This window comes from Pongo pygmaeus, chromosome 22 (assembly GCF_028885625.2).
Source record: "Pongo pygmaeus isolate AG05252 chromosome 22, NHGRI_mPonPyg2-v2.0_pri, whole genome shotgun sequence".
Lineage (NCBI taxonomy): Eukaryota > Metazoa > Chordata > Mammalia > Primates > Hominidae > Pongo > Pongo pygmaeus.
In genome coordinates, this window is record NC_072395.2 from 12,425,022 (window position 1) to 12,438,824 (window position 13,803).

A 13,803-nucleotide genomic window follows, 5' to 3' on the forward strand; every position below is an offset into this window, starting at 1 on the left:
CTCATTCAATTCCACGTTGCATTCCACATTTCATTCCACATTCCATCCCATGTTGCTTTCAATTCCATTCCACGTTCTATTCCATTCCATGTTCCATTCCACATTCAATTCCGCATACCACTCCATTTCATTCCATGTTCCATTGCACTTTCCATTCCATTCTCTTCCACGTTCCATTTCACATTACATTATGTTCCATTCCACATTCCATTCCACATACCGTTCCACATTCCATTCCACATCCCATTGCATTCCAGTCCACTTTCGATTCCACATTCCACTCCATTCCACTCCAAATTCCATTCCATTTCAATCCACTTCCCATTCCACATTCCATTCCATTCTATTCCATATTCTGTTCCACATTCCATTACACTTTCCCTTCCATTCCATTACACATTCCGTTCCACAATCCATTCCATTACATTCCTCGTTCCATTCCACGTTCCATTCCACATTCTTTTCCACATTCCATTCCATTCCATTCCGGTTTCCATTGCAGGTTCCATTCCACATTCCATTCCACATTCCATTTCACGTTCGATTCCATTCCTCATTCCATTGCATTCCATTCCATTCCACATTCCAGTCCACATTGCATTCCATTTCTTTCTATTACATTGCATTCCATTCCACATTCCAATCCATTCCAATCCTCTCCACATTCCATTCCATTCCATTCCACATTCTATTCTATTCCATTCGACATTCCAATCCATTCCATTGCACATTCCATTCCATTCCATTACATTCTATTCCGCATTCCATACCATTCCATTTCATTCCACATTATATTCCTTTCCATTACACATTCCATTCCTTTTTCCATTTTAGATTTCATTCCATTCCATTCCACATTCCTTCGCACATTCCATTTCACATTCCATTCCACATTCCATTCCATTGCATTGCACATTCCATTCCACATTCCATTCCATTGCATTCAACATTGCATTCCGTTCCATCTCACATTCCATTCCATGTTCCATTCCATTCCACATTCCATTCCATTCTGTTCCACATTCCATTCCACATTCCATTTCATTCCATTCCACATTCCATTCCATTCCACTCCACGTTCCATTCCACATTCCACATTGCATTCCATTCCATTCCCCATTCTATTCCACGTTGCATTCCATTCCATTCCATGTTCAATTCCACATTCCATTCCACATTGCATTCTACCTTCAGTTCCACATTCCATTCCGTTCTATTCCACATTCCATTCCAAATTCCATTCCACATTCCTTTGCACATTGCATTCCACATTCTGTTCCATTCCATTCTGCTTTCCATTCCACAATCCGTTCCACATTCCATTCCATTCCATTCCACATCCAATTCAACATTCCCTTCCATTCGATGCTGCATTCCATTCCATTCCATTTCACATTTCATTCCCCATTCCATTCCATTCCATTGCAAATTCCATTCCACTGCACATTCCATTCCACATTCCATTCCATTCCGCGCATCATTCCACATTCCATTCCTCATTCCATTCCACATTCCATTCCATGTTCCTTTCCATTCCTTTCCACGTTCCATTCCATGATCAAATACATTCCATTATGCATTCCATTCCCCTTTCAATTCCGTGTACCATTCCCTTACATTCCACATTACATTCCACATTCCATTCCATTCTATTCTACTTTCCATTTCACATTGCATTCCATGTTCCATTCCACGTTTCCTTCCTTTTCATTCCACATTCTATTCCATTCCACATTCCTTTCCACATTCCACTCCACTCCTTTCCAGATTCCTTTTGACATTCCATTCCATTCCATTTCAACTTTAATTCCAAATTCCATTCCATTCCCTTCCATTCCATTACACATTGCATTCCATTCCACATACCATTCCATTCCATTCCACATTCCATTCCTTATTCCATTGCATTCCATTCCACCTTCCATTCCATGTTCCATTCCACGTTCCGTTCCACGTTCCTTTCCACCGTCCATTCCACATTCCATTCCACTCCATTCCATATTCCACACTATTCCATTCCTTTCCATTCCACAATGCATTCCATTCTATTGCTCGTTCCATTCCACATTCCATTCCACATTCAATTCCTTTCCATTCCACATTCAATTCCTTTCCATTCCACATTCCATTTCACATTCCATTCCACATTGCAATCCACATTCCATTCCGTTGCATTCCAAATTACATTCCACATTGCATTCCACATTCCACTCCGTTCCATGCCACATTCCATTGCATTCCATTCAACATTCCTTTCCACATTCCATTCTATTCCATTCCACATTCCATTCCACTGCACATTCCATTTCACATTCTATTCCACGTTCCATTACACATTCCATTGCATTCCATTCCACATTCCATTCCTCATTCTATTCCACATTCCATTCCACATTCCTTTGCATTGCATTCCATGTTCCATTCCACATTCCATTCCACTTTCTATTCCATATTCTTTCCCATTCCATTCAACCTTCAATTCCACGTTCCTTTTCACATTCCATTCCACATTCCGTTAAGTCTATTCCACATTTCATTCCATTCCACTTTCCATTCCATGATGCATTCCACTTTCCATTCCATTCCACACCACGTTCCATTCCACATTGCACTCTATTCCATTCCATTTTCCATTCCACATTACATTCCACATTACATTTCACATTACATTCCTTTCCATTCCCCATTACATTCCACATTACATTCCACATTCCATTTCTTTCCATTCCACATTCCATTCAACATTCCGCTTAACATTCCATTCCACATTCCATTCCATTCCATTCCACATTCCATTGCAATTTCCAATCCGTGCCACTCCACATTCCAACCCACGTTCCATTCTCTCCATTCCACATTCCAATGCACATTCCATTCCGTTCCATTTCACATTCCAATCCAGACTGCATTCCAAATTCCATTGCACATTCCATTCCGTTCCATTCCGCATTCCTTTCCACATTCCGTTCCTCTTTCCATTCCACATTCCATTAAATTCCTTTCCACATTGCTTTTCACAACCCACTACATTCCATTCCACATTCCATTCCATTCTATTCCACATTCCTTTCCTCGTTCCATTCCACATTCCATTCCAAGCAATTTCAGATTCCATTCCACATTGCATTCCTCATTACATTCCACATTCCATTCCACATTCCATTCCACATTCCATTCCATTCTATTCCACATTCGTTTCCACATTCCTTTGAACATTCCATTCCTTTCCATTTCCAATTCCATTCCAAATTCCCTTCCACATTCCATTCCACGTTCATTCCCACGTTCCAATCCACGTTCATTCCATTCCATTTCATGTTCCATTCCACGTTCCATTCCATTCAATTCCACGTTCTGTTCCACATTCCATTCAATTCAATTCCACATTGCTTTTCACATTCCTTTCCACATTCCATTCCGCATTCCTTTCCATTCCATTCCTCATTCCATTCCACGTTCCATTCCACGTACCATTCCACGTTCCATTCCACATTCCATTACATTCCATTCCACGTTCCATTAAAGGTTCCATTCCACAATCCCTTTCCATTCCATTCCATTTCATTCCATTGCATTCCACATTCCATCCTACATTACTTTCCGCATTTCATTCCATTCCATTCCAATTTCCTTTCCGAGTTCCATTCCACGTTCCATTCCACGTTCCATTCCATTCCATTCCAACTTCCATTCCATTCCATTCGACATTTCTTTCCATATTCCATTTGACACAACCATTGCATTCCCTTACACATTGCATTCTACATCCCTTTGAACATTCCATTCCATTCCATTGCACATTCCATTCCACATTCCATTCCATTATTTTCCACATTCCATTCTACATTCCATTCCATTCGATTTCATATTCCTTTTCACGTTCCATTCCAAGTTCCATTTCATTCCATTCCACATTCCATTCCACGTTCCATTTCACATTCCATTCCACATTCCTTTCCACATTCCAATCCATTCCATTCCACATTCCATTCTATTTCATATTACTTTCCAAATTCTATTCCACATTCCATTCAAATCCTTTCCACTTTAATTCCACATTCTAATCCACATTCCATTTCACATTCCATTTCATTGCATTTCATGTTCATTTCGACATTCCATTCCACATTCCATTCCAGATTCCATTCCACATTTCATTCCACATTCCATTCCATTCCATTCAACATTCCATTCAACTATCCTTTCCACAATCCATTTCACATTCCATTCCACATTCCATTCCATTCCATTCCACATTTCATTCCATTCCATGTTCCCTTCCACTTTCCATTCCATTCCATTCCACTTTCCATTCCACATTCCATTCCACATTGCATTCCACATTACATTTCTTTGCATTCCACATTTCATTCCACATTCCATTCCACATTCCAATCAAGACTGCATTCTACCTTCTATTCCATTCCATTCCACATTCCATTCCTTTGCATTGCATTCTACACCACATTCAATTCCATTACATTCCATTCCACATTCCATTCCATTATATTCCACATTCCATTAAATTAAATTCCACATTCCACTACACATGCCATTCCACATTATAACCAACGTTCCATTCCATTCCTTTGCACATTGTATTCCATTCCATTCGACATTCCATTCCATTTAATTCAACATTTCATTCCATTCCGTTGCATTCCACATGCCGTTCCATTCCATTCCGCATTCCATTCCTTTACCTTCCATTCTATTCCACATTCCATTCCATTCCATTCTATTCCACATTACATTCTGTTACATTCCACATTCCACTGAATTACTTTCCACATTCCATTCCACATTCCATTCCACATTCTATTCCACAATGTATTCCATACTGTTCCACATACTATTCCATAACTTTCTACATTCCATTCCACTTAATTCTACATTCCATTACATTCCGTTGCATTCAACATTCCATTCCATTCAATTCCGCATCCCATTCCATTCCATTCCATTCTATTCCACATTCCATTCCATTCCACATTCCATTCCATTCCACTCCGCATTCCATTCCATTCCATTCCACATTCCCTTCCACATTCCATTCCACATTCTTTTCCACGTTCCACTCCATTCCATTCAACATTCCATTCCATTCCATTCCACATCCCATTCCTCGTTTCATTCCTTTCCTTTCAACATTGCATTCCATATCCCATTCCTTACCATTCCACATTTCATTCCACTTTGCATTCCATGTTCCATTCCACGTTCCATTCCATGGTCTATTCCACATTCCATTGTATTCCATTCCACATTCCACTGCACATTTCAATCCATTCCATTCCACCTTCCAGTCTACATTTCATTTCACATTCCATTCCACATTCCAATCCATTCCCTTCCACATTCCATTCCATATTCCAATCCATACCAATCCACGTACCATTCCATACATTTACACGTTCCATTCCACTTTCCTTTCAACGTTCCATTCCATTCCATTCCATGTTCCATTCCACATTCTGTTCCATGTTCCATTTCATTCCATTCTACGTTCCATTTCATGCTGCTCCACGTTCCATTCTACATTCCATTCCACATTCCTTTGCATTCCATTCCACTTTCCATTCCAGATTGCATTCCACATTGCATTCCACATTCCATTCCATATTCCTTTGCACATTCTTTAAATTCCATGCCACAATCCATTCCACATTCCATTCCACAATCCATTCCACTTTCCTTCCCACATTCCATTCCATTCCACGCCAATCCATTACACTTTCAATTCCACATTCCGTTGCATTTCATTTGACATTCAATTACACATTCCATTCCCCATTCCATTTCTCTTTGCATTCCGTTCCATTACCCATTGCATTCCACTCTCCATTCCACATTCCATTCCACATTGCATTCCACATTCCATTCTGTTCCATTCCACGTTCAATTCCACACTCTATTCCACATTCCATTCCATTCTATTCCACATTCTATTCCACATTCCTTTCCACATTCCATTCCATTTCATTGCACATTCCATTCCACAATCCATTCCATTCCATTCCTCCTTCTATTCCACGTCGCATTCCACATTCCCTGCCACATTCCATTCCATTTCATTCTAGGTTCCATTCCACGTTCCATTCCACATTCCACTCCACGTGCCGTTCCCTTCCATTCCATGTTCCATTCCAAATTCCATTTCAAATTCCATTCTACGTTCCATTCCACATTCCATTCCACGTTCCATTCCACATTTCATTCAACGTTCAATTCCATTCCACATTCTATTGCATTACTTTCCATTCCAAATTCCATTCCACATTTTTATCCATTTCATTCTATTCCACTGCATTCCATTCCACATTCCATATCATTCCATTGCATTCCACATTACTTTCCTTTCCATTACACATTGCATTCCTTTCCATTCCATGTTCCATTCCGTTCCATTCCACAATCCATTCCATTCCATTCCACCTTCCATTCCACGATCCATTCCACATTCCAGTACATTACATTAGATTCCATTGCATTCCATTCCTCATTCCATTCCAGATTCCATCCCATTCCATTCCACATTCCGTTCCACATTCCTTTCCACATTCCATTGTATCCCATTCCACATTCCATTCCATTGCATTGCACATTCCTTTCCTTTCCATTCCATTCCATTCAACATTCTATTCCATTCCATTGCATTCCACATTCCATTCTTTTCCATTCCACGTTCCATTCCATTCCATTCCACGTTACATTCCATTCCATTCCACGTTCCTTTCCATTCCATTCCACATTCCATTCCATTCCATTCCACATTCCATTCCACATCCATTCCACTTAGATTCCACGTTCCATTCCAGGTTGCCTTCCATTTCATTCCACAATCATTTCCATTCCATTCCACCTTCCATTTAACGTTCCATTCCATGTTCCATTCTATGTTCCATTCCACTTTTCAGTCCACGTTTCATTCCGTTCCAATCCACATTCCATTCCATTCAATTCCACCTTCCATTCCACATTCCACTCTACTCCTTTCAACATTCCTTTCCACATTCCATTCCACATTCCATTCCATCTTCAATTCCACATTGCATTCCGTTCCATTCCATTCCATTCAAAATTCCATTCCACTTTTCATTCAATTGCATTCCACATTCCAGTCCATTCCATTCCATTCCATTCCATTCCACATTCCATTCTATTCCGTTCCACATTCTATTCCACGTTCAATTCCACGTTCCATTGCACTTTCCATTCCATGTTCCATTCCACAATACATTCCAGATTAAATTCAACATTCCATTCCAAATTTCATTCCATTCCATTCCAGATGTCATTCCACATTCGATTTCATTCCATTCCACATTCCATTCCATTCCACTCCATGATCCCTTATACATTCCATTCCATTCCGTTCCACATTCCATTCCACGTTCCATTCCACGTTCCATTCCATTCCGATCCACATTCCATTCCACGTTCCATTCCACATTCCATTCCACATTCCATTCCACATTCCATTCCTTTCCATTGCACATTCCATTCCACATTCTATTCCAGTGCATTCCACATTCCATTTCACAATCCATTCCACATTCCATTCCATTCCATTCCACATTCCATTCCACATTCCATTCCATCCGATTCCACATTTCATTCCATTCCATTCCTCATTCCATTCCCCATTCCATTCCACATCCCATTCCCCATTCCATTCCATTTAATTCCACATTCCATTCCACATTCCTTTCCACGTTCCATTCCACATTCCATTTCACATTCCAATCAACGTTTCATCCCATTATATTCCACATTCTATTCCATTCCATTCCACATTCCATTCCATTTCATTCAGTTCCATTCCACATTCCATATTATTCCATTCCATTCCACATTCCATTCCTTTCCGTTAGACATTCCGTTGCATTCCATTCCACATTCCATTACATTTCATTCTATTCCCTTCCACATTCCATTACGCATTACATTTACTTCCATTCCACATTCCATTACACATTACTTTCCCTTCCATTCCACCTTCCATTACATTCCATTCGACATTTCATTCCACGTTCCATTCCACTTTCCATTCCGCGTTCCATTCCATGTTCAATTCCATGTTCCATTGCACGTTCCATTCCATTCCATTCCATATTCCACTGCACTTTTCATTTCATTCCAATCCATATTCCATACCATTAAATTACATTCCACTACACAGTCGATTCCATTCCACATTCCGTTTCACGTTCCATTCCTTTCCATACCACATTCCATTCTGCATTCCATTATATTCCATTCCACATTCCATTCCGTTTCATTCTACATTCCTTCCACATTCCATTCGACGTTGCATTCAAAGTTCTATTCCTCTTTCCATTCCAGCTTCCGTTCCATTCCACTCCACATTCCATTCCATTCTTTTCCACGTTCCATTTTACTCCGTTCCTCATTCCTTTCCACATTCTATTTCACATTCACTTCCACATTCCATTTCACATTCCACTCCATTCCATTCCATTCAACTCCACGTTCTATTCCTTTCCAATCCACATTCCATTCCTTTGCATTCCACACTAAATTCCATTCCATTCCACATTCCATTCCACTCCATTCCATTCCATTGTACATTCCATACCATTCTATTCCATTACAAATTCCATTCTTTCCATTCCACATTACATTCCATTCCTTTCCACATTCCATTCCATTACATTCCATTCCACATTCCATTCCACATTCCATTCCCTTTCATTCCACATTCCATTCTCTTCAATTCTACCTTCCACTCCACGTTCCATTCCATGATCCATTCCACGTTCCATTAGGTTCCATTCCACATTCTATTCCACTTTCCATTCCATAACATTTCACGTTCAATTCTACATTCCATTACATTCCATTCCACCTTCTATTCCACATTACATTCCACATTGCATTCCATGATCCACTCCACGTTCCATCCATTCAATTCCTTGTTCTATTACACGTTCTACTCCTTTACATTCTACGTTCCATTCCACAATAGATTACACATTCCATTCCATATTCCATTCCACTTTCCTTTCCACGTTCCATTCCGCGTTGCATTGCATTCCATTCCACGTTCCATTACACATTCTATTCTTCTTTCCATTCTACATTCCTTTCCATTCCATTCCACATTCCATTCCACATTCCATTACACATTCCTTACCACGCCATTCCACTTTCCATTCCACATTCCATTCCATTCCTTTCCACATTCCAATCCTTTCCACTTTCCAGTCCAGATACCATTAAACATTCCATTCCATTCCATTCCACTTTCCATTCCACGTTCCATTCCATGTTCCATTCCATTCCACTCCACGTTCTGCTAAACTTTCCATTCGATTGCATTTCACGTTCCTTTCCACAATTCCATTACAAATTCCACTTCACTTTCCATTCCGTTCCATTCCACATTCAATTCCACTCTCCACTCCACATTCCATTCCACATTCCATTCCTTTCCATTCCACATTCCATTCCACATTCGATTCCACATTTCATTGCATATTGCATTCCATTCCATTCCACATTCCTTTTCATTCCATTCCACTTTCTATTCCACATTGCATTACCCGTTCCATTCCACATACCTTTCCGTGTTCCATTCCATTCCATTAAACGTCACTTTCCATGATCTATTCCATTCCGTTCCAGATTCCTTTCCACATTCCATTCCACATTACTTCCTTGCCACTCCACATTCCATTCCACATCCCATTCCACATTCCATTCCATTCCATTCCACATTCCATTAATCATTACATTCAACATTCCATTCCACATTCCATTCCGTTGCATTCCACATTGCATTCCATTCTTTTCCACATTCCATTCCATTCCTTTTCACATTCCATTCTTTTCCATTCCACATTCCATTCCATTCCATTCCACATTCCATTCCACTTTCCATTCCACTACATTCCACATTCCATTCCAAATTCCGTACCATTCATTTCCACATTCCATTCCATTCCTTTCCACATTGCATTCCACTCCATTCCACCTTCCATTCCATTGCATTCCACATTGCATTCTATTGCATTTCACATTCCATTCCACGTTCCATTCCACTTTCCACTAAATGTTCCATTCCATTCCATTCCACATTCCATTTCACGTTCCATTTCACGTTCCATTCCACATTACATTCCATTCCTGTCCGCCTTCTATTCCATTCCATTGCATTTCACGTTTCACTCCATTAAGTTACATTTGAAATTCCACTCCATTCCATTCCATTTCACCTTCCATTCCACATTCCATTAAATTCCATTCCACATTCCATTCCAGTCCATTCCATTGCATTACATTCCTTTCCACAGTCCATTCCATTCCATTCCATTCCATACCACATTCAATTCCATGCCATTTCAATTTCCATTTCATTCCATTCCATTCCATTCCACATTCTGCTGCATTGCATTCTACGTTCCCTTACTTTCCATTCCACGTTCCATTCCATTCCATTCCACGTTCCATTCCACATTCAATTACACATTCTATATTATATTCCTTTCCATTAAATTCCACATTCCATTCCACATTCCATTTAATTCCACTCCACATTCCATTACACATTCCATTCCATTCCACATTCCTCTCCTTTTCATTTTCCACTCATTTCGATTCAATTCCACATTCCACTCCATTCCATTCCACATTCCGTTCCTCATTCCACGCCACATTCGACTTCATTCCATTAAACATTGCATTCCACATTCCAATAAACATTCCATTCCATGCCATTTTACATTGCTCTCCATTCCATTCCATTCCACACTACATTGCATTCTATTCCACATTCCTTTCCATCCCATTGGAAATTGCAATCCACTTTAATTTCCACATTCCATTCCACATTTCATTCCACGTTGCATTCCTTTCCATTGCACATTCCATTCCACATTCCATTCCATTCCATTTCACATTCCATTCCACTCCATTCCACATTCCATTCCTTCCCAATCCACATTCAATTCCTCATTCCATGCCACATTCCATTCCATTTCATTCCACTTTCCATTCCATATTCCATTCCATTCCATTCCTCATACCATTCCATACCATTCCACATTCCATTCCTTTCCAGTCCTGATACCATTCCATATTCCATTCCATTCCATTCCACAAGCCATTACTTCCCATACCACATTCCATTCCACATTCCTTTAAACGTTCCATTCCACATTCCATTAAACATTCCATTCCACATTTCATTCCGTTCCATTCCATTCCATTACGCATTCCATTCCTTTCCAGTCCACATTCCAATGCACCTTCCTTTCCATTCCACATTCCATTTTTTTCCAGTCCACATTCAATTCCACATTCCATTCCACGTTCCATTCCATTCCATCCCATTCCACGTTCCATTCCATTTCATTCCACTTTCCATTGCGTTACATTCTACTTTTCTTTCCATTCCTTTGCACTTTCCATTACATTCCATTCCACTTTCCATTAGATTCTGTTCCACATTCCATTCCATTCGTTTCCATTCCATTCCATTCCACATTTCATTCCATTCCATTCCATTCCGCAATCCATTCCATTCCACATTCCATTCCATTCCATTCCAATTTCCATACCAGTTTCCATTCCATTCCATTTCACATTCCTTTCCAATCCATTCCAGTATTGAATTGAATTCCCTTCCACATTTCTTTGCATTTCACATTCTATTCCATTCCACTCCATTCCAATTAACTTTCTATTCCACTACATTCCACATTCCATTCCATTCCATTCCACATTGCATTCAGCATTGCATTCCAGATTCCATTCTACTTTCCATTCCACATTTCTTTCCACTCCATTCCACATTCCACTCCATTCCATTCCATTCCACATTCCATTCCATTGCATTCCACATTCCATTCCACATTCCAATCCATTCCATTCTGCATTCCCTTTCATTCCTTTCCACATTCCATTCCATTCCATTCCACGTTCCATTGCACTTTCCTTTCCATTCCATACTACATTCCACTCCATTCCATTCTACATTCCATTAGATTCCATTCCACTCTCCATTCCATTCCATTCCACGTTCCATTCCGTTCCATTCCATGTTCCATTTAACATTCCATTCCATTCCATTCCACATTCCATTCCATCTTCCATTCCACATTCCATTCCGTCTTCCATTCCACGTTCCATTCCACCATCCATTCCACGTTCCATTCCAGTTTCATTCCATTGCATTCCACATTCCTTTGCAGATTACATTCATCATTCCATTCCACATTCCATTTCACATTCCATTCTACATTCCATTCCACATTCCATTCCATTCCATTCCATTCCATTCCATTCCATTCCATTCCAATTTCCACTCCATTCCATTCCATTCCACGTTCCATAGTATTCCAATTCATTTCCCTTTCCATTCCATTCCACATGCCATTCGATTGCATTCCATCCCATTCCACGTTGCACTCCATTACATTCCACATTCCATTCCACATTCCATTCCACATTGCTTTCCATTCCATTCCGCATTCACTTCCATTCCATTCCACTTTCCATTCCACATTCTATTCCATTCCATTCCTTTCCACTCCACGTTCCATTGCACATTCCATTCCACATTCCATTCCTTTCCATTCCACATTCCATACCACTTTCCATTCCACAATTCTTTCCAAATTCCATTTCATTCCATGATCCATTCCAGGTTCCATTCCGCATTCCATTCCATTCCACGTTCCTTTCCACATTCCATTCCACGTTCTATTCCACATCCCATTCGATTTGATTTCACTTTCCATTCCACATTCCAGTCCATTCCATTCCACATTTCATTCAATCTCATTCCACATTCCATTCCATATTCCATTCCATTCCATTTCACGTTGCAATCCAAATTACATTCCACAATCCATTCAACATTCAATTCCATTGCAAGTTCCATTCCACGATCCATTCCACTTTCCACTCCATTACACGTTCCATTCCACTTTCCATTACACGTTCCATTCCACATTCCATTCCATTCCATTCCACAATACATTCCATTCCATGTTCCATTCCAAATTCCATTCCACTTTCCATTCCATTACAAGTTCCATTCCACAATTCATTCCACGTTCCATTTCACATTCCATTCCATTCCACTTAACGTTGAATTCAAGATTCCATTCCATTCCATTCCACATTCCATTCCATTTCATTCCACATTCCATTCCACTCCATTCCACATTCCATTCCTTCCCAATCCACATTCAATTCCTCATTCCATGCCACATTCCATTCCATTTCATTCCACTTTCCATTCCATATTCCATTCCATTCCATTCCTCATACCATTCCATACCATTCCACATTCCATTCCTTTCCAGTCCTGATACCATTCCATATTCCATTCCATTCCATTCCACAAGCCATTACTTCCCATACCACATTCCATTCCACATTCCTTTAAACGTTCCATTCCACATTCCATTAAACATTCCATTCCACATTTCATTCCGTTCCATTCCATTCCATTACGCATTCCATTCCTTTCCAGTCCACATTCCAATGCACCTTCCTTTCCATTCCACATTCCATTTTTTTCCAGTCCACATTCAATTCCACATTCCATTCCACGTTCCATTCCATTCCATCCCATTCCACGTTCCATTCCATTTCATTCCACTTTCCATTGCGTTACATTCTACTTTTCTTTCCATTCCTTTGCACTTTCCATTACATTCCATTCCACTTTCCATTAGATTCTGTTCCACATTCCATTCCATTCGTTTCCATTCCATTCCATTCCACATTTCATTCCATTCCATTCCATTCCGCAATCCATTCCATTCCACA